At 36.1% G+C, this 27,624-nt stretch overlaps 1 protein-coding gene across 10 annotated transcripts in view; it reads left to right on the plus strand.

Moving 5' to 3' along the window:
* Nucleotides 1–27,624, plus strand: part of TEX9 (testis expressed 9) — a 229,949-nt gene that overhangs the window by 29,881 nt on the left and 172,444 nt on the right. The window contains exon 2 of one of the 10 annotated variants that reach the window (XM_082447323.1): nucleotides 6,598–6,632. The exons of 8 other annotated variants lie outside the window; for them this stretch is intronic. The gene's annotated coding sequence lies outside the window, so the exon portion shown is untranslated. Of the gene's footprint in view, nucleotides 1–6,597; nucleotides 6,633–27,624 lie in introns of those variants that run through there. One more of the 10 variants, XM_082447321.1, reaches the window with a different exon arrangement.

The following is a 27,624-nucleotide window of genomic DNA, read 5'->3' on the forward strand; positions in this document are numbered from 1 at the left end:
TGGCATCTTCTTCCAATATAAGGCTACTTTGTCTACATTGAAAATCTGTTATTTAGTGTAGCCATGTTCAATATTGATCTTAGCTAGATCTTCTGGATAACTTACTGCAGTTTCTACATCAGCACTTGCTGCTTCACCTTGCACCGATATGTTATGGAGATGGCTTCTTTCTTGAAACCTCATGAACCAACCTCTGCTAGCTTCAAACTTTTCTTCTGAAGCTTCCTCACCTCTCCCAGCCTTCACAGAATTGAAGAGAGTTGGGTTCTTGCTCTGGATTAGGCTTCAACTGAAGAGAATGTTGTAGCTGGTTTAATCTTCTATGCAGACCACTCAAGCTTTCGCCATATCAGCAATAAAGCTGTTTTGCTGTCCTATCATTCATGTGTTCACTGGAGTAGCACTTTTAATTTCCTTCCAGAACTTTCCTTTGCATTTGCAACTTGGTTAACTGTTTGATGTAAGAGGCCTAGCTTTGGGCCTATCTCAGCTCTCTATGTGCCTTCCTCACTTAGCTTAATAATTAACAGCTTTTGATTTTAAGTGGGAGACATACGACTCTTCCTTTCACTTGAACACTTATAGGACACTGTAGGGTTATTAATTGGCCTAAGTTTAAGATTGTTGTGTCTTTGGGAACAGGGAGGCCTGAGGGGAGGGAGAAAGATAGGGGAAACACAGGTCAGTGGAGCAGGCAGAACATACACATTTATTGATTAATTTTGCTGTCTTACGTGGGTGCAGTTCATGGTGCCCCCAAAAATTACAATAGTAAATCAAAGATCACTGATTACAGATCACTGATTACAAAACACCATAACAGATATACAAATAATGGAAAAGTTTGAAATATTTGAAGAATTTCCAAAGTGTGACAGAGAGAAATGAAATGAGCAAATGCTATTGGAGAAACAGCACTAAGTGACTTGCTCAGTACAGGGTTGCCACAACCTGCAATTTGTAAAAAAAAATGCAGTATCTGTGAAGTACAGTAAAGTGAAGCACAGTAAAATGAGGTATGCCTGTATATTGCACTTCCTTCAGTCCCAGAACTGTGCCTGTGTCCCTTTTCAGCCAATCTTTCCCCATTCACCAATTGAAAAACATTTGAGTTATTCCCACTTTTTGACTATTAGTAATAATGCATTTAACTTGCTACCAATTTTTGGCAATTTTGAATAGATTTGCTAGGAACATTCTTATACAGGTTTTTGTGTGAATGTATGTTTTCCTTTTTACTTGGTAAGTACCTAGGACTTGTATTGCTGTGTCATATGATCAGTAAACAGTTAATTGATAACTAAGAAACTGAAAACTCATTTCTAAAGTAGTCATACAGTTTTTAAATTCCTACCAATAATGTACAAAAATTTCACATCTTCATCAGCCCTGGGTGTTGTTGGGTTTTTTGGTCATTTTAATAGGTGTGTAGTGGTACCTCATTATGATTTTAATTTGCATTTTTCTAAAAATTACTGATGTAAATTATCTTTTTATGTGCTTATTTGTCATCCATAAGTTGCTTTGTTTTGTTTTTATTATTTAATACTTATTTTATTGAGCTATAATTGACATATAAAATTATATTAGTTTCAGGTGTATAACATAATGATTTGATATTCCATATGTTTTTTTTGATAAAGTATCTGCTCAGATCTTTCACCAAGTTTTTCTCCAGGATTTCTGTTTTCTTCTTATCAAGTTTTTAGAGTTCTTTATGTATTCAGGACATGAGACTTTAACTGATATGTGTTATTGAAATATTTCTGTCCCAGTCTGTCACTTGTCTTTTATTTTCTTACCATGGTCTTTTGAAAACCTGAAATTTTGAATTTTGATGTATCAAGTTTTTCTTTTATCGTTCATAAATTATTGACTAAGAAATCTGTCTATGAGATATTTGCATGACCTAAGGTCACAAAGATTTTATCCTGTATTTTATTGTAGTTGTTTTATAGCTTTAGATTTTTCATATATCTGTAGCTCATTTGACTTACTTTTTGTGTATGGTCTATATTATGGGCTGAGATTTAGTTTTGTTTTTGAAATGGATGTCCAACTTTTCCATGCTGTTTGTTGAAAGTATGGCATCCTTTCTTTATTGAATTGCCTTTGCAATTTTGTTGAAAACCAGTTAGCTATGGTTCTATTTTTGGATTACTTGGTTCCATTGATCTATGTGTCTGTTCTTTCACCAATATCACAATCTTGATTATTTGATTATTTGTAATACATCTCGAAACCATATAGGAAATATCCTCCACCTTTGTTTTTTTCTGTTTTGTTTTTGTTATACTAGCTCCTTTGTCTGTTCATATAAGTTTTCTACTTTCTTAAGATAAAAGCTTAGATCACTGATGTGAGACCTTTCTAATTTTCTAGTAGTATTAGCATTTTTTTAGTTTTTTATTTTAATAAACTTCAACTTTGGAATCATTTTAGATTTACAGAAAATTTGCAGATATAATACAGAGAGTTCCCATATAACTCTCACTCTGTCTCCCTATTGTAACACCTTACCTCAGAGTGGCACATTTCTCACAGCTAAGAAACCAACACTGGTACATTGGTACAGTACTATTAGCTAAACTACAGACTATTTGGATTTCACCAGTTTTTCCACTAATGTCTGTTTGTTTGTTTGTTTGTTTGTTTCAAGATCCCTTCCAGGATACCACATTACATATAGTCATGTCTCTCTTTTTTAAAAAATTTTTATTGGAGTATAATTGATTTACAATGTTGTGTTACCTTCTGCTGTACAGCAAAGTGAATCAGTTATACATATATGTATATCCACTCTTTTTAAAAATTCTTTTCCCGTATAGGTCATTACAGACTATTAAGTAGAGTTCCCTGTGCTATATAGTAGGTCCTTATTAGTTATCTATTTTATATATAGTAGTGTGTATATGTCAATTCCAGTCTCCCAGTTTATCCCTCTCCCCCTTCCCCCCTCACCAGTAACCATAAGATTGTTTTTTACATCTGTGACTCTAGTTCTGTTTTGTAAATAAGTTCATTTGTACCATTTTTTAAGATTCCACGTGTAAGCAATATCATATAATATTTGTCCTTCTCTGTCTGACTTACTTCACTCAGTATGACAATCTCTAGGTCCATCCATGTTGCTGCAAATGGCATTATTTCATTCTTTCTTATGGCTGAGTAATATTGCATTGTATGTATGTACCACGGCTTCTTTATCCATTCCTCTGTCAATGGACATTTAGGTTGCTTTCATGTCCTGGCTATTGTAAATAGTGCTGCAGTGAACACTGGGGTGCATATATCTTTTCGAATTATGGTTTTCTCTGGGTATATGCTCAGGAGTGGGATTGCTGGATCATATGGTAGCTCTATTTTTAGATTTTTAAGGAACCTCCATAATGTTCTCCATAGTGGCTGTACCAATTTACATTCCCACCAAAAGTGTAGGAGGGTTCCCTTTCTCCACACCCTCTCCAGCATTTATTGTTTGTAGATTTTTCTATGATAGCCAGGTGATATCTCACTGTAGTTTTGATTTGCATTTCTCTAATGATTAGTGATGTTGAACATCTTTTCATGTGCTTTTTGTCCGTCTGTATGTCTTCTTTGGAGAAATGTCGATTTAGATCTTCTGCCCATTTTTTGATTGGGTTGTTTTTTTGTTTTTTGTTTTTGTTATTGAGCTGCATGAGCTGCTTGTATATTTTGGAGACTAATCCCTTGTCAGTCACTTTGGTTGCAAATATTTTCTCCCATTCTGTGGGTTGTCTTTTCATTTTGTTTATGGTTTCCTTTGCTGTGCAAAAGCTTTTAAGTTTCATTAGGTCCCATTTGTTTATTTTTGTTTTTATTTTCACTACTCTAGGAAGTGGATCAAAAAAGATCTTGCTTCGATTTATGTCAGAGAGTGTTCTGCCTATGTTTTCCCTGAGAGTTTTATAGTATCCGACCTTACATTTAGGTCTTTAATCCATTTTGAGTTTACTTTTGTGTATGGTGTTAGGGAGTGTTCTAATTTCATTCTTTTCCATGTAGCTGTCTAGTTGTCCCAGCACCACTTATTGAAGAGACTGTCTTTTCTCCATTGTATATTCTTGCCTCCTTTGTCAATCAATTAGGTGACCATAGGTGCGTGGGTTTATCTCTGAACTTTCTATCCTGTTCCATTGATCTATATTTCTGTTTTTGTGCCAGTACCATGCTGTTTTGATGACTGTAGCTTTGTAGTATAGTCTGAAGTCAGGGAGCCTGTCTCCTTCAGCTCCGTTTTTCTTTCTCAAGAATGCTTTGGCTATTTGGGGTCTTTTGTGTCTCCATACAAATTTGAAGATTATTTGTTCTAATTCTGGGAAAAATGATATTAATTTGATAGGGATTGCATTGAATCTCTAGATGCTTTAGGTAGTACAGTCATTTTGATAATATTGATTCTTCCAATCCAAGAACATAGTATATCTCTCCATCTGTTTGTGAGTATGAGCATTAATATTAAAAATGTCTCTGTAAGGACAGCTTTATCTGCATCCCAGTAGTTTTGATATGTTGTATTTTCATTTTCATTCAATCCCAAATATTTTCTAATTTCCTTTCCAAGATTTTATTCAACCCATTTTTTATTTAGAAGAATTTTAAAATTTTCCAAATAGAAGATTTTTTCAGAAATCTTTCTTTTTACTTTAATTCTGTTATGAAAATATACTTTGTATGGCTTTAATTCTTTTAAATGTGTTGTTTGTTTTATGGCCCAGAATATCATCTATCTTGGTGAATGTTTCATATTTTCTTGAAAAGGATGACATATGCTGTGGTGGGTAGAGTGTTTTATGAATACTAATTAGGTCAAGTTGGTTGACATGTTGTTCAGGTTTTCTAATTCCTTATTGATTTTTGGTCTAATTATTTTGTTGATTATAGAGAGAAAAATGTTGAAATCACCAATCATAATTTTGAATTTGTCTTTATTTTTTCATTCTACCCAATTTTGCTTCTTGTATTCTGAAGATCTTCTGTTAGGTGCATGTGCACTTAACATTTTTTGGTGTATTCTTAGTGAACTGATACGTTGGTCATTATGTAACTTTTCTCTTTATCCCCAGAAATATTCCTGTTTTGAAGTCCAATTTTCTGATATTAGTATTGCCTTCCCAGCTTTCTTTTGATTAGTATTTGTATAGGCTCCTCAAGTTCCAATCTGTCATGTCACCTTCTGTAACCACCCAAAGATCCACTGGTTTTTCTTTCACTCATTCTAGTTCTTCTACCTGCACCAAATCTAATCTGTAATCCAAGCCCAGAATTATCCAATTACACCAGGGAAGAAAACTGCTTGCCGGCATAGCTTATTAGGAAGCGTTCTTCCTTTGGAATATTATCCAGTCCTTTTTGCTTCCACATCACTCTGATGTCTTTAAAAATGTGATTTTTGTCATTTATTCATTTTTTTCTAATTGTTGCATCTGGAACATTGGCCTGATGCAATCTATTAAATTGAATTCAGAATTTTACATTTTTTGTTAATTTAAGGGGAAAAAACCCCTGTTCATGTACTTACCAGTGACAGGGCTTTTTTTTTTTTTTAAGCGGTTTACTTGATGCTTGCATTTAGAAATACGCCTCAGGGGATTATAGTTTCTCATGTTTTATGGTATTTGAAACTACATGCCTTCGTATTGTGTTGAGAAGAGCTTGGGAGGAGAATAACATAGGAAGCTTTGACCTCAAAAGTGAACTATGTGTTAAACATGAGAATTGTCAAAGTGTAATTTCTTTAAAAAATTAAGACTGGTTTATTATACAAATATTATAGTGAGCAAGGGTCAGGGGTTTCTTAATCCATTATTGAGGAAATCATAAAGATGGCAAAGCTGGTTCAAGAAAAAATCTGAGGAACCCAAGATAGGTAGTTATCCAGTGAAAGGAAAGCTGAAATGCATTTGCTAACAGCTACAAACTAGTTAATGTCCTACAGGGCAAGAGAGCCATAACCACTGGGGTTACCTTTATTTCCAGAGAAAAATCTATAATTAATATCTAATTTTATATAATCTAGCCCCTAATCAAGAGTAAATAGTAAGTCAAGCAAAGGTAAAATTCCCTACTCAGGAATTAAATAATCTTTGGACAGAGCCATTAGTGCTTTAGAGTAACATGTGTGGACAAAGAATATCTCCTGCCATATCAGTAAACAAAGGATGTTGCAGCTGTCAAGCCATCAGCTACTGCAGCAACCCCCACCCCCTACCCAGTGGTGCACCCTGAGGGGATTCAGGATGGAGAAAAACAGGGTACTGGCCCTAGATAGTTAAGGTTCATATCAAAGGAATAATTTCATTAAGTCCAAACTCTTGCATATTCCCATACTTAGAAAAGTGCTAAACTTATTAACTTGAGATGTCTGGTTTTTCTTGGATTAGCAGCAATCTTTTGATGTTAGACTACCTGGGTTTTGGGGTTTTTTTTTTTTTTTTTTTTTTTGCAAAAATGCCTGTATATCCTGGCTTCTCCCTTTCCTCTTCAGAACAGTCTGTCAGAACTATCTGAGAGGCTGTATCCTGGGCTGAAGTTCTCAGTAAGTCTGCTGAATAAAACATAATTCTCAACTTTTAGGTGGTGCATTTTTTTTCAGTCAACACATGAAAAAGGTATGTACTTATCCTTTTGCTTTATTTACAAATATCAGAACATTTTTCTTAACGTAATTATATTAACATGAAGCAAAAGTCTCAGAAATATTAAATTTGTGTACAGAAAAGCAGAAATGTGCTATAAGAATTGAGAGATAATTTGGAGGCATTTCCTCCCTATGATCCTTACTAACAACTTTAGCTGGCTTTGTGGGAATTACCTTTGGTGTTAGGGAGATGAAGGATGTTATTTATTTTATTGTTAAACCCTCACATTGTGTAAGTCTTGAAAATACACATGTTCTTATGCAGGAATAATTTTACCAGAAGGGATAAATAACCCCCTTTTATCTTCTGAATATTCTACCCAAAGGCAAAGATGGTGGGGTGGTAATGATAGATGTAATTTCTGTGCATAAGGAATAAATTACATGAGCCAAGTTAAATAATGTATGATTGTGGCTGCTACAAATAAAAGCAAGGTCATGCCTACTTTAACCATTTTCTAGTAGATTTATAAGAAAAAGAAACATTGTCCACAAGAAAGATACAAAAGAACATAACTCCATCAGGATATGTTTAATTTCAGAGAACTGTTGTTCTGAATAAAGTTATCTGAAGAGAGATGTAACAGAATCATCGGAGCTGGGAATGATTTCCACATTTGTCAGTCCCTGGCTGAATCATTTAAATTCTCAATGCAGATTTTATGCCTAAGAGTGAACATTAATTAGAAAAACCAACATTATTGCAAAGCCACATGAATAACTAATGCCTGTCATAGATCTGCTGAAGTAATTTCAACCAAAGGTTTGTGTTGGGGTATCAGTCAGTGAATTAAACCAGAAACCAAAGCAAAGTTGTCCTTTATAGCTTCAGAAAGACTTAATTTGATTTAAGTTTGATTCTTTTGAGTTCAGAGGTACTCCAGGGATTTTTTTTTTTAATGATTGGTAAGAAAGTTATTGTGTGTGTGATAGAAAACTTGCACTGAACAGGTTAAATGACATCTGAGTTACTTGCATATTACCTTCAGCATTACAAAAGTGCTGGTGTTTCTGAATATAAGGGTTCCTAAATGCTTAATAGGCCTTTAAAGATATTTGTGTTACAGAATGGGAAAGGGAAAAATAGAACCCTTTTAAGGCAAATGAAAAGAAAATTCCCCAAAAGATATTAGTCAACAGAGGTTAGTATATGGGTTTAAATCCTCAGGTAGTCAAAATAGCTGAAAAGCAAAAGAAAACTGTGGTATCTATATAATGAAGTAATTTTGTAATATTTTTGTGCTTTGAAAATAAGGTCTTTGACCTAGGAACTTGTGAGAATTGGTGTGACTGACTGCATGCAGGCAGTTTTCATGGCTATGATACTTTATACCTCTGCCCCAATAGAGTGTTTCCCCCCTAAGAACTACAGATTGAGTAATTTGATTCATCCACAGATGATGAGATGATATGGGTTCATGCTAATCAAATTCACAGGATACTTTTTTTCAGATTATCAGATTATCAGTTGTTTTTCATTTTTAATAAAAGGCATTTCTGGTTTAAGTTGAGAGACTACCTGCTCCTTTAAATGTTGATGTTCTCTCATTCTAAGTTACCGCTCTGAAATCATTGTTACTAATCCTTCTCATTCAAATAGGTGCAAAAAATGCTAAACAGAATGTGAGAAAGAGAAAGCAACAATATGTATTTTTAATCTCCCAGACCAAAGGGATTTATCCCAGGAAAGAAATCAAGATTCAACATTAGGAAACTTTTCCCATGATACATTGTATAAATAAGTCATATAAAAATCACAATCATCTCAACAGATGCCAAAAGGGCATTTAATAAAACCAAAACCATTTATATCCTCTAAAATAATAGGACTAGGTAGTCACTTCCTTAACATGGTAGAGAGTACATATTTCAAACCACCAGTAGACATATTTTAAATTAAAACAGAAAAGGCATATTTATTAAAAGTAGACACAATATTAGGGGTGTCTACCATCACTATTGCCACTTAATATTACATTGGAAGTTCTGGTTAGTGCAATAAAGATAAAGCAGAATAGGTAAACTCTCATTATTTGCAAATTATATTATTTGACATCAAGAAATTTCATTTGAATTTCTAAAACCATTAGAATCAATATAATTTTATTAAAGCACTGGATATCAGAAAGTGGGAGAAATATCACAAGCTGATACCTGAAGGGTGGTTAAGAGTTACCAAAATGAAGGAGGGCAGAAAGGAACTGAGGCAGATGAGAGTACTCTTCCTATCTAAGGGAATTTCTAAGCAAGACCCGGGGGCAAGAGGAGGCCCTTTATCGCTGAGGGAGTGAAGGAAGTTCAATATGCCTGTTAGTGTGTATAGGAGTTGATGCGATTCCAGACAAAACTTCCGTGGGATATTTTGGAACGTCACAAGTTATTTTAGAGTCCTTTCTGGATAAGGAATGTACCACAATTATGACAGGTGAAGGGAAAAAAACAAGTTTAAGAACTGAATGTGTAGTATGAACCAAGTTGTGTCAGAATTGGGAAGGGGGACTGGACATTATATATGTTCTTATAAATAAATACATGGACAATTTCTGGAAGAATACAACCAAAAAAATGTTAACAGTGGGCCCCAAGGAGCAGCACTGAGAGTTTGAAAGGAACATGGAGGTAGCGGGCTTTTCTGTTTGCTTTCTACTCTTCAATATTATTTGCATCTTTTTCTATGACTGTGTTGTAAGTTTCTTATATCCCTGTTTTGAAACACAGACAATCAGCAAATAATCCCCACTGAAAATATTTCTAGAAGAAAAACAACAAAAATATGTTTGAAAACCATCTGTTAAGTTTCGGTCCTACTAGAATTAAAGAATATTGTAACACACAATTATAAACACCATTAAATACTGGGGCAAGAAGAGATAATCAGTGGCACAAGATAGCCCAGAAATAGACTTGAATATAATGTGAAAGCAATATAGATAAAGGATATATCATTAATCAAAGGAAAAAGAAGGAGTTATTCAGTGAATTATGCTAGAGCCATTGTTTAGCAGTTTGGAAAAAAAATCATGTAGATTTTCACCTCACAACAAACATCAAAATAAATTCCAGATGGTTTGAGTTAATATACAAACAATTTAAAACAAGAAAAATAGAAGTGAATATTTATCAAACTTTTGGAAGGAGATAGCTGAAAAGCAATAGAAAAAATTAGGGAAATATTTAACTATGTGAACATTTAAAATTTCTATTTATCCCCAAGATAAGCCACAACTAAAATTGAGACAAACATAAACCTGGAGGAAAAATCACACTTAATTTGATAGCACTGATACAAATTTGATAAAATACTTAGACTTCAATTGATACACAAAGGAAATGAATTCACAGAGGAGAAAATACAAATCTTCAATAAACATGGGAGTGTCCAACCTCACTGGTTATCAGAAACATGCAAATTAAAATGACTTTCCATTTTTCATCTATAAATTTTACAGATTTTTTAAGATTGATAGTGGAATTCCTAGTATCAGTGAGCTGCCTACATCAATTGCTGATGGCAATGTGAGTTAGTACAAATATTTTTTAGGAAGCATTTTGGCAATATGTATGGAAGTCCCTAAAAGTGTTTATTTCTTTTGTCCTAGAAATTACACTTCTTGAATCTAACCTAAGGAAATAATCCTAAATATGAAAAAAAACTTTATGCATAAAAATGTCATCTAAATAGTATTTAAAGTGGTGTCCAGAAATAAAAGAATAGCTGTTATGACATCCTCTATATAGAATATTATATTTCCATTTTACCAAGTATGTGTGGATAGAATGTAAAATGCCTGTTATACAGTATCAACTAGAAAGAAGGAATATATTTATTGAACAATTTATTATATTTGTTGAATGATTATTATTTTGTTAAATTAAAAGTATATAGAAAAAAGATGGGTAAGAAACAAATTGAATATAATGACTCACTCAAATGAGTGAGGAGACTATGAGTGATTTTTTGATTCTAATTTTCTCTAAAGATAATGCTTTCCTTTTTAAGTGGAAAAGTATGATGAAATAAAAATTGTTCATATTCCCCACATAGTTCTAATAATCCTTTTTCCAAATTTTATCTTAATTCAGAATAATTAAAAATAAAACTGTATTTAATTATTATATTCATTTTATATTAAAATATATAAAATAGAAAAGAATGATAAAAATATGGAAAAAATTTTGGGGTCTCAGAGTTAAGTCCTTGGCATCTTTCTTACATTTTACTTTCCCAAGGTGATTCACATCATGACCTCATACATTAATGACTCTGGCAACTCTAGGCCTGACATCTCCCCCGAGTTCGAGACACATATTTCCAACTGACTTCTGGACAACTGTTGTCCTGCAGATAAATCAAACCCATTTTCTCCCCAGATGCACCTCTCTACTCATATATTTCTAAATATATGTTTCCTTTTTTCCTCCATCCTCACTGACACTGGCTTGATTTTTTTTCAAGTTCTGATCTTCTCACAGGACTTAAACCACACTCCCATTTGGTCTTCCTGCTCTAACTGATTTTTGGTATTAATTACTAGCTTACTTTTTTTGTGACAAGAGAACATTCTCTAAGAAATCAAAAGGGAAATCAAATAATATCTGAGAGAAACGAAAATGGAAACACAACATAACAAAACTTATGGGATCCAGCAAAAGCAGTTCTAAGAAGGAAGTTTATAGCTATTAATGCCTACATTAAGAAAAAAAGAAAGCTCTCATATAAACAACCTAACATTATACCTCAAGGAACTAGAAAAAGAAGACCAATCTAAACACAAAGGTAGCCGAAGGAAGGAAATAATAAAGATTAGAATAGAAATAAATGAAATAGACAACAGGAAAAAAAAGATCAACAAAACTAAGAGTTGGTTTTGAATGATAAACAGAATTGACAAAACTTTCGCTAGACTGACCAAGGAAAAAAGAGAGAGGACTCAAGTAAATAAAATCGGAAATGGAAGAGGAGATATTACAACTGATACCACAGAAATACACAGGGTAATAAGAGACTACTTTGAAAATTATACACCAACAAATTGGACAACCTAGAAGAAATGTATACATTCCTAGAAATATACAAAGACTGATTCATGAAGAAAGAGAAAATCTGAACAGACCAATAATGAGTAAAAAGACTGAATCTGTAATCAAAAGCCTCTCCAAAATGAAATGCCCAGGACCAGATGGTGTCATTGGTAGGTTTTACCAAACACTTAAAAAGAATTAATGCCAATTCTTCTCAAACTCTTCCAAAAAAATTGAATTTGAGGGAATACTCACAAACTCATTTTACAGGGCCAGCATTACCCTGATACCAAAGCCAAATAAGGACACTGCAAGAAAAGAAAATTACAGGCCAATATCCATGATGAATTTAGATGCATAGATTCTCAACAAAATACTAGCAAACTGAATTTAGCAGCACATTAAAAGAATCACATAACATGATCAAGTGGAATTTATCCCTGGGATGCAAGGATGTTTCAACATGTGTAAATCAATAAATGCTATATATCACATTAATAGAAGGATAAAAATCACATGATCATCTCAATTGATGCAGAAAAAGCATTTGACAGAATTCAACATTCTTTCATGGTAGAACTTTCAACAAATTGTGTATTGAAAGAACATACCCCACTATAAGCAAGGCCATATATGACAAGCCCACAGTTAACATCATACTCAGCAGTGAACATTTGAAAGCTTTTCTTCTAAGATCAACATAGTACTGGAAGGCCAAGTCACAGCAGTTAGGCAAGAAAAAGAAATAAGAGGCATCAAATCAGAAAAGGAAGAAATAAAATTGTCTCTGTTCACACACGATGTGATCTTATATATAGAAAACCTTAAAGACTTCACCAAAAAACTGTTATATCTAATCAACAAATTCAGTAAAGTTGCAGGATAGAAAATCAACATACAAAAATCAGTTGTGTTTCTATACACAGTGAACTATCTGAAAAAGAAATAAAGACTACAATCCCATTTACAATAGCATCAAAAACAATAAAATACTTAGGAATAAATTTAACCAAAGAAGTAAAAAATCTGTACACTGAAAACTGTAAGACATTGATGAAAGAAATTGAAGAAGACATATATAAATGGAAAGATATCTAGTGTTCATGGGATTGGAAGAATTAATACTGTTAAAATGTCCATATTACCCCCAGCAATCTACAGATTCAATGCAATTTATCAAAATTCCAATGACATTTTGTTTCACTGAAGTAGAAAAAACAATCCTAAAATTCATATGAAATCATGAAAGACCCTGAATAACCAAATCAATTCTTGAGAAAGAAGAACAAAGTTGGAGGCATCACACGTCATGATTTCAAACTATATTACAAAGCTATAGGAATCAAAACAGTATAGTTCTGCCATAAAAATAGACATATAGACCAATGGAACAGAATGAAGAGCCCAGAAATAAATCCATGCATATATGGTCAACTAAATGTTTGAAAAAAGAGCCAAGAATATTCAGTGGTGAATAGATGGTCTTTTCAATAAATAGTGTTAGAAAATGGGATATTCACATTCAAAAGAATGAAAGAGTAGACCCCAGTCTTAACACCATTCACAAAAATTAACTCAAAATGGATTAAAGACTTAAATGTAAGACCTGAAACCATAAAACTCCTAGAAGAAAACATAAGCTCCTTGATATTGATCTTGGCAATTTTTTTGTGGGATTTTTTTGTGTTTTTTTGGATATGACACTAAAAGCATAGGCAACAAGATAAAAAATAAATGAGTGGGACTATATCAAACTAAAAAGCTTCAAAACAGCAAAAGGAACAATCAACAAAATGAAAAGGCAACCTACAGAATGTGAGAAAATATTTTCAAACCATATATTCAAAATATATAAGGAACCCATATAAATAGAAAAAGTCAAATAATCTGATTTTTAAATGGGCATAGGACCTGAATAGACATACAAACAACCAGTAGGTACATGAAAAGGTGTTCAACATTACTAATCATCAGGGAAATGCAAATCAAAACCATAATGAGATATCACTTCACCCCTGTTAGGATGGCTATTATCAAAAAGACAAGAGATAATAAGTGGTGGGAAGGATGTGGAGAAAAGGGAACTCTTGTGCTCTGTTGGTGGGGATGAAAATTGGTGCAACCACTATGAAAAACAGTATGGAGCATCATAAAAAAGTTAAAAATAGCACTACTGCATGTTTTAGCAATCTGACTTCTAGGTGTATATCCAAAGGAAATGAAATCACTCTTTCAGAAATATCTTCACTCCCATGTTCATTGCAGCATTATTTACAATAGCCAAGACATGGAAACGACCTAACTATCCACTGATGGATGAATGGATAAACAAAATGTGGCATATATATATATATATATATATATATATTTCAGCAATTAAACAGTAGGAAGTTGTGCCATTTGCAACAACATGGATGAAACTTGAGGGTATTATGCTAAGTGAATTAAGTCAGAGAAAGACAAATACTGTATGACCTCACTTATATGTGCAGTCTAAAAAAATTGAACTCCTAGAAAAAGAAAGTTAGATTGTTGGCTACCAGGGACTGAGAGGTGGGGGAGGTGGGGAGATATTAGTCAAAGGGTACAAACTTTTAGTTATAAGATGAATATGTTCTGGAAATCTAATATACAGCATGGTGACTATAGTTCAAAATGCTGTATTGTATTCTTCAAAGTTGTTAAGAGGGTAGATATTACACGTTCTCTCCAGACACACAAAAAAATGGCAACTGTGAGGTGATGGATGTGTTGATTTTTTTAAAAAAGTTAGTAATAGCAGAAACTGGGTGGTGAGGGAGTAGGCTGAGGGAGTTTATGGGAAGTCTCTACTTTCCACTCAGTTTTTCTGTAAACCTAAAATGACTCAAAAAAATAAAGTCTATTAATTAAAACAATTCTCTATATAATTTTAACCATATTAGATTTGTTGAGACTTAATGTTTCATGTGCGCTTGGAAAAAATGTGTGTGTTTTACATTAATCCTTTGTTTAGGTCAATTTTCTTTATTTTATTCAAGTCTTCTATATACTTATTTTTGTGTGCCTGTTGTTTGGCAAATTTTTGCTTTAGAAATTTTGAGACTATATTATTAGGATTTTACAAATTAAAAATGTTTATATCGTCCTGGCCAATTATACCTTTTTCATTATGAAATGATCTTTTTTATCTCCAGTAATGTTTTCTGTCTCGGCATTTTATTTGTTTGATATTAACATAGCAACAGCTACACTAGGTTTTTAGGAAGGAGTTTAGAATTTGCATGGTATATCTTTTTCCATTTTTTTATTTAAAACTTATTGTTTTAGACATGTTTCTTGTAAATGTCATACAGTTATATTGTGTTATTTTATCCAGCCTGAATCTTTCTTTTTCTAGAGCATTAAGTCTATGTCAGGCAATTCCTGACATATTTGGGTTTAAATCTGTCATTTTATCTGTGATTTCTACTTGTCTCACTTTTCTGTTTCTTTCTCTCTCCTTTCTTGCCTTCTTTTTGACTTCTTAAAAAATTTAATATTATTTAAACTTTTTTCTAGTTTGGAATTTATACATCAAGTTTCTCTTCTCTTAATAGTGACACTAGAAGTTTAAAAATTTATACCTAACTTATCAAAGTGTAATCAATACCTTTGCTCTCCTCCAGCACAATACAAATTTCTTAGAACACATTAACTTTATTTTCCCATCTCCACTTGCATGTTGTTGAATTTTAAAATTCTATGTTGTAATTTTTTAAATTTCACAAGATGTTATTGTTTCTCATTTAGATTTACCTATTATGTCCACCATTTTTGTTCTTTATTTCTTATTGTATCTCAGATTTTCTATTTGAGATTACTTTCCTTTTACCTGAAGTACAGCCTTTAGAACTTGCCTTTAGTCTCAAAACTGTTTTCTCTTGGTACATGGAATCCTAGGTTGGCAATTATTTCCTTTAGCAACATTTAAAGATATTCTACTGTCTTCTGGCTTCCATTGTTACTGGTGAAAAATAAGTCATAAATATAACAGCTGATCTTTAAGGTGACCTTTCACATCTAGCTTCAAGACTCTATCTTTGGTGTTCTGCATTTTCACTATGATATACCTAGATGGTGATTTCTTTTTATTTATCTTATTCTATTTGAATCTGTAGATTGCTGTCATTCATCAGTTCTGGAAAATTCTTAGCCATGGTCATGATTTTTTAAAATATTGCCTCTGTCCACCCTCTCTTTCCTTTCTCCTGGAATTCTGATAAATGTTTATTAGACTTTGTCACTCTATCCCCATGTTTTTTAATGTTTCGTTCAAAATTTTATGTGTTTTTATCTTATATGCTGCATTCTGGATAATTTTATTTTTAATTTATTTTATTTTATTTATTTATTTTTGGCTGTGTCGGGTCTTACTTGCTGCGCACGGGCTTTCTCTAGTTGCAGCGAGCGGGGGCTACTCTTCGTTGCAGTGTGTGTGCTTATTGTGGTGGTTTCTCTTGTTGGCAGAGCATGGGCTGTAGGCAGGGGGACTTCTGTAGTTCTGGCACACGGGCTCAGTAGTTGTGGCTCGTGGGCTCTAGAGCGCAGGCTCAGTAGTTGTGGCACACAGGCTAAGTTGCTCTGCGGCATGTGGGATCTTCCTGGACCAGGGCTCAAACCTGTGTCCCCTGCATTGGCAGGTGGATTCTTAACCACTGCGCCACCAGGGGAGTCCCTGGATAATTTATTCTAACTTATTTTTTGATTCATTTATTTTTTTCTTCCACTAGCTAGAATTGGCTGATAATCACATCCATTACATTTTTTATTGTGGTTAGTATGTATTTTTTCTTTCTTGCAATTTCTCATTGGTCATTTGTGGTCTATTTTATACCTATTCTCTAGAGAAAATTCCAAACTTTATTCAAACACAGAAGGAATAGAGGGTTTTAAGATTTATGTCTGATAGTTCTTATATCCGAATACTTTGTACCTCTATTTATTATGCTGTTTCTGCTGGTTTTCATTAATTGTACTTTGCATTTTTCTTTTTTTTTTTTTGAGAAGAATTTTTATTTATGTTACAAGCTTGTATATAAATAGATTTCATTAAAAATTTTTCTTCATCAAATGCATCTGCAAACAATTACAATAATTAATACTAAAATCAGTTTCCTGATTTTAGAATTTGTAAAAGTCATCTATATGCTTATATAGTTGGGAAATTTCCAAGAAAGCATCATAATTGGCAAAATCTCCAAATTTATTTGATAGAACACTTTTCTCCTTCTTCTCTAATCCACACTGCCATCCATCTGCCCAAAGCCTTTCACACAGTGTTCAGTAAAATGCTATAGAAATAAAAATGTTTACGAATAGGATGCCACAACCAGGACAATACTTTTGGAATATAGACACCACCCACATGGTGGTGCAGAGAATATATTAGAAGTTAGAGACACTACCACCACCAAAAGCAATGACAGATTTGACAAACTTTTTTGCAGGTCTTGCTTAGAAGTATAGTGCATCACTTTGGAATTGTAGAAAAGTTGATACCTAATATTCTGGTCTCTAATTTTGGCTATATCTGAAGTGGAGATAGAAACTTTCTATGTTGATATTTCAGTTAGTGGTGAAAATTTATTTTATAGACAAGTCTGTGTCTTAGATTTGTTCCCAAACTATGTGTTTAAAGTTAATTGTTGCAACATCATCTATAGCTTGGAAATGCATTTTTCTATGCTTGGTATTTTTACTGTGTATGGCTCATTGTTCTTGAAAATCATTGATGAGGATTCTTTGGGACCTATAATTAAGGCACCTGTAAAAATTTCCTATTGCTACTGTAACAACCACAAATTTTATACCTTAAAATAACACATTTTATTCTTTTACAGTTCTGAAGTCTAAAATCAAGGTGTCAGCAGGGCTGCATTTTTCCCGGAGACTCTAGGGAAGAATCTGTTTCTTTGCCTTTTTTTAGTTTCTGAGGCTGCCTGCAGTCTTTGGCTTCTGGCTCTTTCTTTGCATCACTTCAAACTCTCCTTCCATCACCACATCTCCTACTCCTGACTCTGATCCTCCTGCCCCTTTCTTATAAGGAGCCTTATGATTATATTGGGCCTACCTGGATAATCCAGGATAAGCTCCTAGCTCAAGATTCTTAACTTAATCACATCTGCATTGTCCCTTTTACCAAGTAAGGTAACATATTCACAGGTGCCACAGATTAGAACATGGACACCTTTTGTTCTGGGGGAGGAGGCATTATTCTGCCTACCACAGTACCTTCTCCAGAGAGTATTTGTGTTTGCTTCTTCCAGGCTCCAGTCCAGAACCATCTCTCAAAACAAGTTCATGGCTTGAGGTTTTATTGATCATCAGGTGATGTTAATCCAGGCTGCACATCCATGGGAGGATACACTGTGTAGTCACAAATTCTTAGAGAAGGTTTTAATCCCTTCTTTTTTCTCTTCTTCCTTCCCCCCTCCGCTCCCCCTCCCCCTTCTCCTCTTTCCTCTTCTCCTTCGTCTTCTCCTCCTTCTCCTTCTTCTTCTTCCAAACCAAAGCAAGATTCTTGGCAGTCCCCCAGAAGTGGGAATTAGAGCAGATTTACTTGTTTCATCTCTATCTTGAGAGTATAGCGTTTTATGGCCTCAGTTTAATTTGACTAAATCTTCTACTAGACTCCCCACCTCCCACTTAGGATTTGACATCTGTCCCCACTACCCTGCAAGTTTTCCAAACCAAATTCAAGTTTTCCAGGAATAACAAAACCCTCAGGCCAAAAGTAGCTTTGGTGTTGTGACTTCTCTCTCTGGATTTCGGCTTTCCCTTGGATTTTGGCCTGGTAGTTCCTTATGATCTTGTCAGTTTTTTAGTGCTCTTAATTAAAACATATGTATTATATTCAGCATTTTTTGGTGTTTTCAGTAAAAGCATTAGTTCAAATACTTACCTGCCATCACACAAAATTAAATCCCCAAACGAATTCTTTATAATGAAAACATAATAGTTTTGCAATTTAAAACAATTATGGGCAAAACCTCAGGATATCCAAAGAGCAAGATAAGTCACAAGATAGTACATGGTCATTACCAAAAGAATGAATCTGGTGATAATTACTTCTCTTGAGTTCAGAAGAAAATGAAATCACCGGAGTTTGAAACACTGACTAGTTTAATGGCAGAAGTGTGATTTAAAGTGCAAGATAGACCAAAGGATTTTGATGTAATAGGATAAAAAATATTTAATTAATTTTAATGGCTTCACCTTTAGCTCATGATCAAAACTGTGTGGCTGTGAGATATGAATCTATGGGGTTTTTATCTCTGTATTTCCCTTCTCCTTACTTCTCATTCAAGCACGTAGCCCTGTGATCATTGCCTAGAAGAAGGCATGCAGCAGAAGGGAAAGCAGAAATCGACCAAGTCTCCTTGGACTTTGCATCCCAAAAGTGTGAGCCCTTAAAAAAACTTAAAGGGGAAGTTAAAAGGAAGTGGGGATAAAATTCCTAGGCATAAATGGCATGTCTCAGAAGAGACATGAAAGAACAAAGATCTATCTCAGACTATACAGATATTCTCTCAGAAGCAGGAATGAAAAGATCTGTGAGATACTGAGCTTAGACATTGGGGTACTGCTTTCAGCTATACCACCAGGGAGACAGCACAGAGAAAGAAAGCAGCTAGAGAGAAATGGCTCTTGGAGCATCTAGACAGGTGGAACATAGGCAGTCTGAAAAAGATTCCCAGGCACTAAATTGGCACAAAAGCAGCAGAGATCTTCTAGAATTGGAGGGTCCATGGAAACAGGACAGTGGACTCCCAGTGGGAACTGTGTAAGTCCCCTCCATGCCCTGGCACTGTATAAGACCTTGAAATTATGGTACAACCCAGGGAGAAGGGCATCCTTAAGAATGGCTGAGATCAACTTTCCTGTCATCGCAGTGGAATGGAGTCAGAAAGTAAGTCAGGATCAGAAAGTAAGTTGAAATGTAAAAAAAGAAAATAAGTTGCATATCTTATACAAGCTTGTGACTAACTTTCAAATTACTATGTCTTTATCTCTAAATCTGACATTTTCCTCAAGTTCCATCCAAGTGCTTACTGGAAATTTCTAGTTGGCTATTCCACTATCACCTCAAATTTGGCCTATTTATTACCATACCACTTATATTCCCACTGAGACAGAGAGATCCAGCTGGGACAATTACCTCTGTACTCTTTTTCCTATAATCAGAGGAGAAACAGGGAAAAGCAACATGAGCAGAGTGTCCCTTTTTACTTAATGTCAGAATGTTTTGTAGTTTCGCCCAGGTCAAGGAGGGTGTTATGTTCTTTCAACATAAGGCCTATGTTCGTAATAAATAAAATCAAAGTTATGCCAGTAGGAGAAGTAGAAATCTTTTGTGTAGAGAGATGTGTTAAAAAAATTAAACTTCAAGGTTGATGGGTGTTTGATTATGATTATTGAGAAGAATCCCAGCCACAGGTAGAGTGGAAACTTCCTGCTCCCATTCTTTTCCCAACTTTTCATGGGACAAAAGTATGAAGAGCAGTGGGACTTCCCTGGTGGTGCAGTGGTTAAGAAGCCACCTGCCAATGCAGGGGACACGGGTTCAAGCCCTGGTCTGGGAAGATCCCACATGCTGTGGAACAACTAAGTCCGTGTGCCACAACAACTGAGCCTGCGCTCTAGAGCCCGCGAACCATAGATACTGAAGCCTGCACACCACAACTACTGAGCCTGCATGCCACAACTACTGAAGCCCGCGCCTAGAGCCCATGCTCCGCAACAAAGAGAAGCCACCATAATGAGAAGACCGCGCACCGCAATGGAGAGTAGCCCCTGCTCACCGCAACTAGAGAAAGCCTGCGCCCAGCAATGAAGACCCAATGCAGCCAAAAATAAATAAATAAATAAATATATATATTTTTTAAAAAAATGTGTGAAGAGCAGTGAAGGATCTGAAACCGAACCTTACTTGCGTGCTAAAAGTCAGCCTGAAACTTTCAGGGATGCTGACAGAAGACACAAGACTCTTGGGTCAGAGACAAAAGACTTTTTACTCATGGCACAACGGACAGCATGAGCTTTCTGTTTCCTTTGGTTGCCTTTCCCCCCTAAGTCCCATGAGGGTGATGCAAAATAGATTTTGTACATGCGGTAGATATGCAACAGGTCCCAAGAAGGGTTTAGGAGTTGATGAGTTGTGTAGGGACAGGTGGCAGATTCCAAGGAAATGAAGAGGCAAACACTGCAGAATGTGCAGATGGAAATAGAGCAGGTTAAAGATAGGGACATTTTCAAAGTAAGTGGGGTAGATCTTCTAACTACTACCTGAAGGTCTAGAGAGTGAAGCTTCATATGGAAAAGGGAGCAAATTTTAAAACCCAGGGACCCAATACCCCATTTTCTACTACCACCAACCACTCAACCCTTGTCTCAGTAAAATATCTATCTGTACTCTTCCATTTGATTTGGAGAAGGTAGGTACTGTAGGTTGGGTCCTCCAGGACACAGACTCTGAGTTAGAGTTTAGAGTGCGAGGTGTTTATTACAGAATACCCTCAGGATTAATACCTGTAGCAGGAAAAAAAGAAGCAGGTAGGCGCAGAGAGAAAAGCCAAACTATAATGCAGGCTTGATGACATTTTTGCCAATGCCAGGGAGAGCTCTGGAGCTAATTGTCAGAGTTGCTTTATTTTGGGTGGAAATGATGGGTCCTTTATTCTTAGTGTCAGTCAGTCATTGGATGTGTGCCACTGAGAAGGGTTGTGACCTTGGGTGAGGGATGCTTCTGCAGCTGAGGCAATCCTGGAAAGAGCTAAGAGCTGGGTCCAAAAAAGCCAGTGACTGGACAGCAAAGTCCTTCTCTAAACAGGGGTCTGGGCATCACAATTTTGTGTCTATCACTATATACCCTCTGCACAGCTCAAATCTACTTCTTAAATTAGGACCGGAAGGAAGCTCCTCTAGGATTCTGATGGGCCTCTCCTACTGGAGAAAACTTAGAAGAGGAATGTTAGTGAGGTGAACTACAGCCCTGTAATTGCAGCTTGTCTCAGTCCAGATGTTTGTCATCCTCAGCTGGCACCTCTGCTGTTTTTAAACATGACTACCAAGTCTAAAAGCAATATTCAGCAGTCTCTGAAACATTTGGACAGTTCCCTTTTCCCAGTACATGTGTACCTGAGTAAATGTCCATAGGTCCCAATGGGAAAAGATTTTTACCATGTACATTTGCCCTGCTGTTGTAGGGCTATTCCTTCTGAGGAGCTGGCATCCTCTGGGTCCAAAAAACTGGTTTAATTTTGAAAAGTGGGCAAAAGATCATCAAGTTGTTTATTTATTTATTTATTTATTTTTGGCCGCATCGGGTCTTAGTTGCCTCACGCGGGATCATTTGTTGTGGTGCGTGGGATCTTTCGTTGTGGCACGCGGGCTTCTCTCTAGTTGTTGCTTGCGGGTTCTCTCTCTAGCTGTGGCTCGTGGGCTCCAGGGCGCATGGTCTCTGTAGTTACGGCGTGCAGGCTCCAGAGCACGTGGGCTCTGTAGTTTTGTGGCATGCAGGCTCTCTCATTGAGGCGCCCAAGCTCAGTAGCTGTGGCGCACAGGCTTAGTTGCCCCATGGCATGTGGGATCTCAGTTCCCTGACCAGGGATTGAACCTGCGTCCCCTGCGTTGTAAGGTGGATTCTCTACCACTGGACCAGGGAAGTCCCAATCATGAAGTTTTGTTGGGACAACTGTCCTCAGCCTCCTAATTAGTTATCCTTGCTTTCTTCTGATGGTACAAGTTGAATAGTGCATTTGGTTTTGTCCATCTGTTTTGTTGCTAGGCATACTGTATTATACTAACCATCTCCATAATTCTCCATGGGTCAGTTCCTCTCAGTTCCCAGCCTGAACTTGCCATTCATTACAATAATTGCATCAACCTGGCTTCTGATCATTAAGTACTACCACCTGTCCTCTATCTTTTTGGGCCCTTATCATCCCTATTGCTATGAGTAAACCTCGTTATCTAATTGTCTCTCCTATCAAGAGTGCAGGCATACAAAAGAGAACCAACACTGAAGTTTTCAGGTGATGCGTGTCTTTCTCTCACCAGCACATCCGTATGGTCTTGGTAAGTTGTGTATCCTTAAGGTCTTCCCGTTGAACATAACTAGAGGGTTTTTTTTGGTTTGTTCTTTGTTTGATATGGTATATCTACTCTAGGATGCTTATTTCCTTGTGCCTTTCAACCCCCTTTTCCATCTGCCACAGGGATTCTGGCATTTTGACTTCCTTTATTATGCACCATCATTTTTTGCATGCTTCTATATGCTATCCAATTAGTGAGTTCACACTCCCTCTTGGGATCTTTGCTACAGTTGTTAAATCCTGTATCTCAGGATTTAATAAATGACCCCTTTTACAATCTTTTGTTCTAATCCTCTTGATCAAGCACTCCAGAATACAGTCCCAGGCATACTTCCCAAGCTCCTTCCAGCCCATGCTGGCTGGCTCCTGCATTTCCTTTCTGTCCTTATTAGGCCCAACATGTCCCCAGCTGGGTTTTGCTCTGACCCCCATCAGAATCATCCCCCAACTGCCTACCTTACAGACTCTTAGAGGACCACATATTGTCTGGCAGGAGAGAGAAATCTGCATTTTCTTAAAGCAAGAGACGCATGGTAGCTCTGAATAGGGAGGGTTGGGCTCTTTCTGTAGCCTGATAGCTTTCAGGAAATCTGAGAATTTGATATTTTCAAGGGTATCAACCCAAACTTCCCCACTCTAAGTGTTAAGGCCCAGTTCTTTCTCAAATAGTGTCTTGACCTGTCTTGTTTGAAAGTTGAACTGTTTTGGAAAGTACCTACTCTAACAATTAAGTTCTGGGCCTGGTCCTAAGTTTTCTATGCCCTCCTGCTTTAGGAAAGGAGAGCCACTTTGTATGCTGCTAAGGGGCCGCCTGGTTTTCCATTTGACTCTCAATTGTGTGTTAATTGCTCTCAGCCTTTTGTTGTCTTTTTCTAGAGCATCAATCCACTTTAGCATTAGCTATGGAATTCCATTGTCCTTGTAGTTACTAATGCATCCATATTTCTCAAATGTCTAATACATCAGACCAGCTAGGTTACTTCTTTCCACTGGTATACCTTCCCAGTTCACCACGAGTGGAAATTTGGACCATTGCAGAGCTCCCTGCCTCCAGAGGCTGTCCGTGCTTCATTTGCTGTCAGTGATGGCATCCTGTTTACCGAGCAGGTAGTGAATGAACTAACTCTAAATCCCTATCTTATCTGTGTTTTAGACCACTCCTGGCACTAATTATTGCAGGTTGGACTTTCTGGGAAGCATACTGAATTGGAGTTTAGGGTACAGGTTGTTTATTAGGGAGTGCCATTGTGATCAATAGCTGTGGAAGGGAGGGAGGAGCTCTGGAGCTAAAATAGCCCATCAGAGTTTTCCTGTATTGGGCCCATTTGGCAGGGCCTTTATACTCCCCTGTTAATAAGTCATGGCTATGAGCTGCTCTGGAAAGAGCATGACCTTGGGCTAGGCACTATCTGTGCCTGAGGCAGACCCCATAAGCGCTGACAGCTAAAGGCTGCCTGCTGACAGCACTTCCAGCAGCTGGAGTTACAAACTCTTTCCATGAAGGGGAATCTAGGTGGTATGTCCTGTCCTTCGCAGTCGGTGAGGCAGTATCTGAAGCATTTAGGTGGAAGTCTCCTCCTTCATAAATCAGCAGGCATCAGCTCCACCTTCATTGTGTATTATTGGGTATAAGGCTTAACCACTCACAGTAAACAAGCCAGCTAAAGAAAACCTAATGTTGACCCCCCATGACCTCCCCTCTTGCCATTTAGGGAGGGGCCTGCCACATAGTTTTCCCCTAAATAAGTCCCCTAATTAATTTCCTTCTTTCAGATAATGGTGCCATCTGTATCCCAGTCAACCATACTTCAAATGATAATATCATGGCTCATCCCTTTTCCTTAACATTTCCAATCATTTAGCAAGCCCTGTGTTTTTTGTTTTCTGGGATTTTTTTGGTGGTAAAATACACATAACGTAAAATTGACCATTTTAACCATTTAAAAATGTACAATTTCGTGGAATTAAGAATCGCAGTGGTGTGCAACCATTATCACCATCTAGTTCCAGAACATTTTCATCATCCTGAAAAGAAACCCTGTATTCATTATATAGTCACTCTCCATCATCCCCTTACCCCAGTCCCTGGTAACCACTAATTTGCTTTCTGTCTCTACAGATTTGCCTATTCCAAATATTTCAAATAAATGAGATCATACAATACTGGTCCTTTTGTATATGGCTTATTTTACTTAGCATAATATCTTCACGGTTTATCCATGTTATAGCATGTATCAGTACTTCATCCCTTTTATTTGCCAAATAATATTCCATTGTATAGGTATACCACATTTTGTTTATCCCTTCATTATTTGAACATTTGAGTTGGTTCCACGTTTTGATTACTATGAATAATGCTACTATGAACATATGTGTACAAGTTTTTGTTTGAACACCTGTTTTCAGGTTTTTTGAATATATACCTAGGTGTGGAGTTGCTGGGTCATATGGTAATGCTATGGTTAACCTTTTTAGGAACAGCCAAACAAGCCCTGTGTTTTGAAATAGGTCTTCCATCTATTCATTATTTCCATTTTTGTTACCATCAGTATGAGGCCTTATTCCCTCATGCTTGAATAACTTCAAAATTTCTTTACTGTCATTAATTCTCCTTCTGATAGTTCTGCTTAATGCATCACACATCTTCCCAAAATAAAGTTTTAATGCCATCAATTCACTTCCTAAACACCATTGAAGACTTCCTTCTCACTCCAGGATATTATCCTAATTCTTAGCTTGGCATGTAAATTCTCCACTTTTCCATTCCAGATTTAACTCTCACATCTGATTCTCGAAACCTCCCAGATAAACTAGTTCATTTGTCTTCTAAACACGTCTTGAGTGTTTCCAGTTCTTCCTGTTTTCTTGAACTGTGTCCTCATTCCATCTCAAGCAAAGATGGGTTATAACCCATTCCTGATTTAGAAAGCCATTACTCTTTCCAGCTTCCGCCACCTCTGAATTTCCAGAGCATTTTGATCACATTGGAATTTTATAGCCTGGAACAAAGAATTTATTCTTCAGAAAATATTATAGTTTTAAAGAGGACAAGATTTCAGGGGGAGGTGGATGATTTTATGTGAAGAGTATAAAGAAAACCACCAAATCGAATTCATGAGAGTGTTTAAAGTAACTTAAGTTTGGACTTTTGTGGAATCTAATGAAAAGGAAGAGATTTGTGAAGATGCATGCCAGACCTGAGGAAACATTCTCATACAATAATGGGAAATACCACTATGGACTTAAATCTGACTAACAAAGACCCGAGGATAATGTGAGACTGGAATCTCTGATGAGAGAGACCATGTCCTCTATGGTTCCTCTGGCTTTGGAACTGAAAATGGGATTGTCAAAGGCAAACATTTATTTCACTTTAAGTACAGACTCTGACCTCCCAAGTGATTTCAGCATCCATGAGTTTTTGGCCACATGCCAAGATTATCCATATGTTATGGATAATCTAGTATGTTATACTAGGGTTGATACTAGGGTTAGAATATCTATAAAAGAAAATGGTTCAAAATATATAAGAGATTTTAATAAAATTATCACTATGAAATCATTAATTATATCATTGGGAAAGTGAGATAACCAGCATACAAAGAAATAAAATTAGCTATATAGGGAGCTTTGTGATAAGCGCAGCCTTTAAAATGATCTAAAAAAAAATAAAGGGAGTGTCACATAATTCAAAGGCAACAAAATGTGCTGTGAATGTTTAAGACTGGAAGGCTGGAGTTCAATAGATAAGATATGCTAAAGACATGAAATGTGCCCCATCTCCCATTTTAAAAAAAGATGTTTAGATGATTGGATTAAAATGATTGAAAAGACACACTTTAGCTGTTTTAGCAGGTTAAGCAATGTTTACTAAGGAAGACAGGACTTCATAACTCCTATTTTCCTTCCATTTTGTCTAGCAAAGAGCATTCAAAAGTAGAACTAACAAAGTGGAAAGAGAATATAAGCCGTTTATAAGTAAGGAAATGGTTTTAATGCACCTAGAAGCTTTAGATAAATTTAGAATTCTTTATTTATACAAATTGTAATGTAAACTGAGACACTTTTCTAAATACATATGCGGAAGGTCTTCTGGGTCAGAGCTGTTGCAAGTCTGAACAGGAGAAGAAGGATACTATTGGCGTTGGCCATGACCATAGAGTGTGGTATGTTGCTAAAGAACCAACGATGCTTGTTTTTGCTTGGGATGAGAGGAGCCTTTACACTCCCTTAAGGAGACCATTTGGTCTCTCTTGCAATCATTTGGTGGCAAGTTGATTACATGAGATAATGTCCACCTTTGAAAGAGCAAAGATTCATTCTAACTATGATCGTTCTGGGTATGGGTGTGTCTTTCTCGTTTACAGAACCTAATCTAACTGTATTCTTTGTCGGCTCATAGATTTTGATTAACTGACATAAGATCCCATATAATATCTCCTTAGAACAAAGGACGCATCTTATGGCAAAGGAGAAGAGACAACTTGCGTTTGAATATAGAATCTACTGGTCCTACCACATATAGCATGACCCGGGAGCTGTCAGCCTGATAATGTGGTGGAATGGCTTTTTGAAGCTTTTGCTGAGGTGCTAGCTGGGAGATGACTCCCGAGTGAGAAAGGAGCACCGTTCTTTAGAATGTTGTGTACATACTAAAGTGATGATTATTATATGGAGCTATGTCTCAGGTAGTTAGAATGCATAGCTTAAGGATCTAAGGGGTAGAAATAATAGTATCCCTACTCAGCATCACTCCCAATGACCCACTTGGAGAATTTGTCTTCCTATCCTTTCAGGTTTAGAATCTGAGGGTTGCGAGTTCTGAAT

The sequence above is a fragment of the Balaenoptera physalus genome (genome assembly GCF_965194825.1).
Source record: "Balaenoptera physalus genome assembly, chromosome: 2".
Classification (NCBI taxonomy): Eukaryota; Metazoa; Chordata; class Mammalia; order Artiodactyla; family Balaenopteridae; genus Balaenoptera; species Balaenoptera physalus.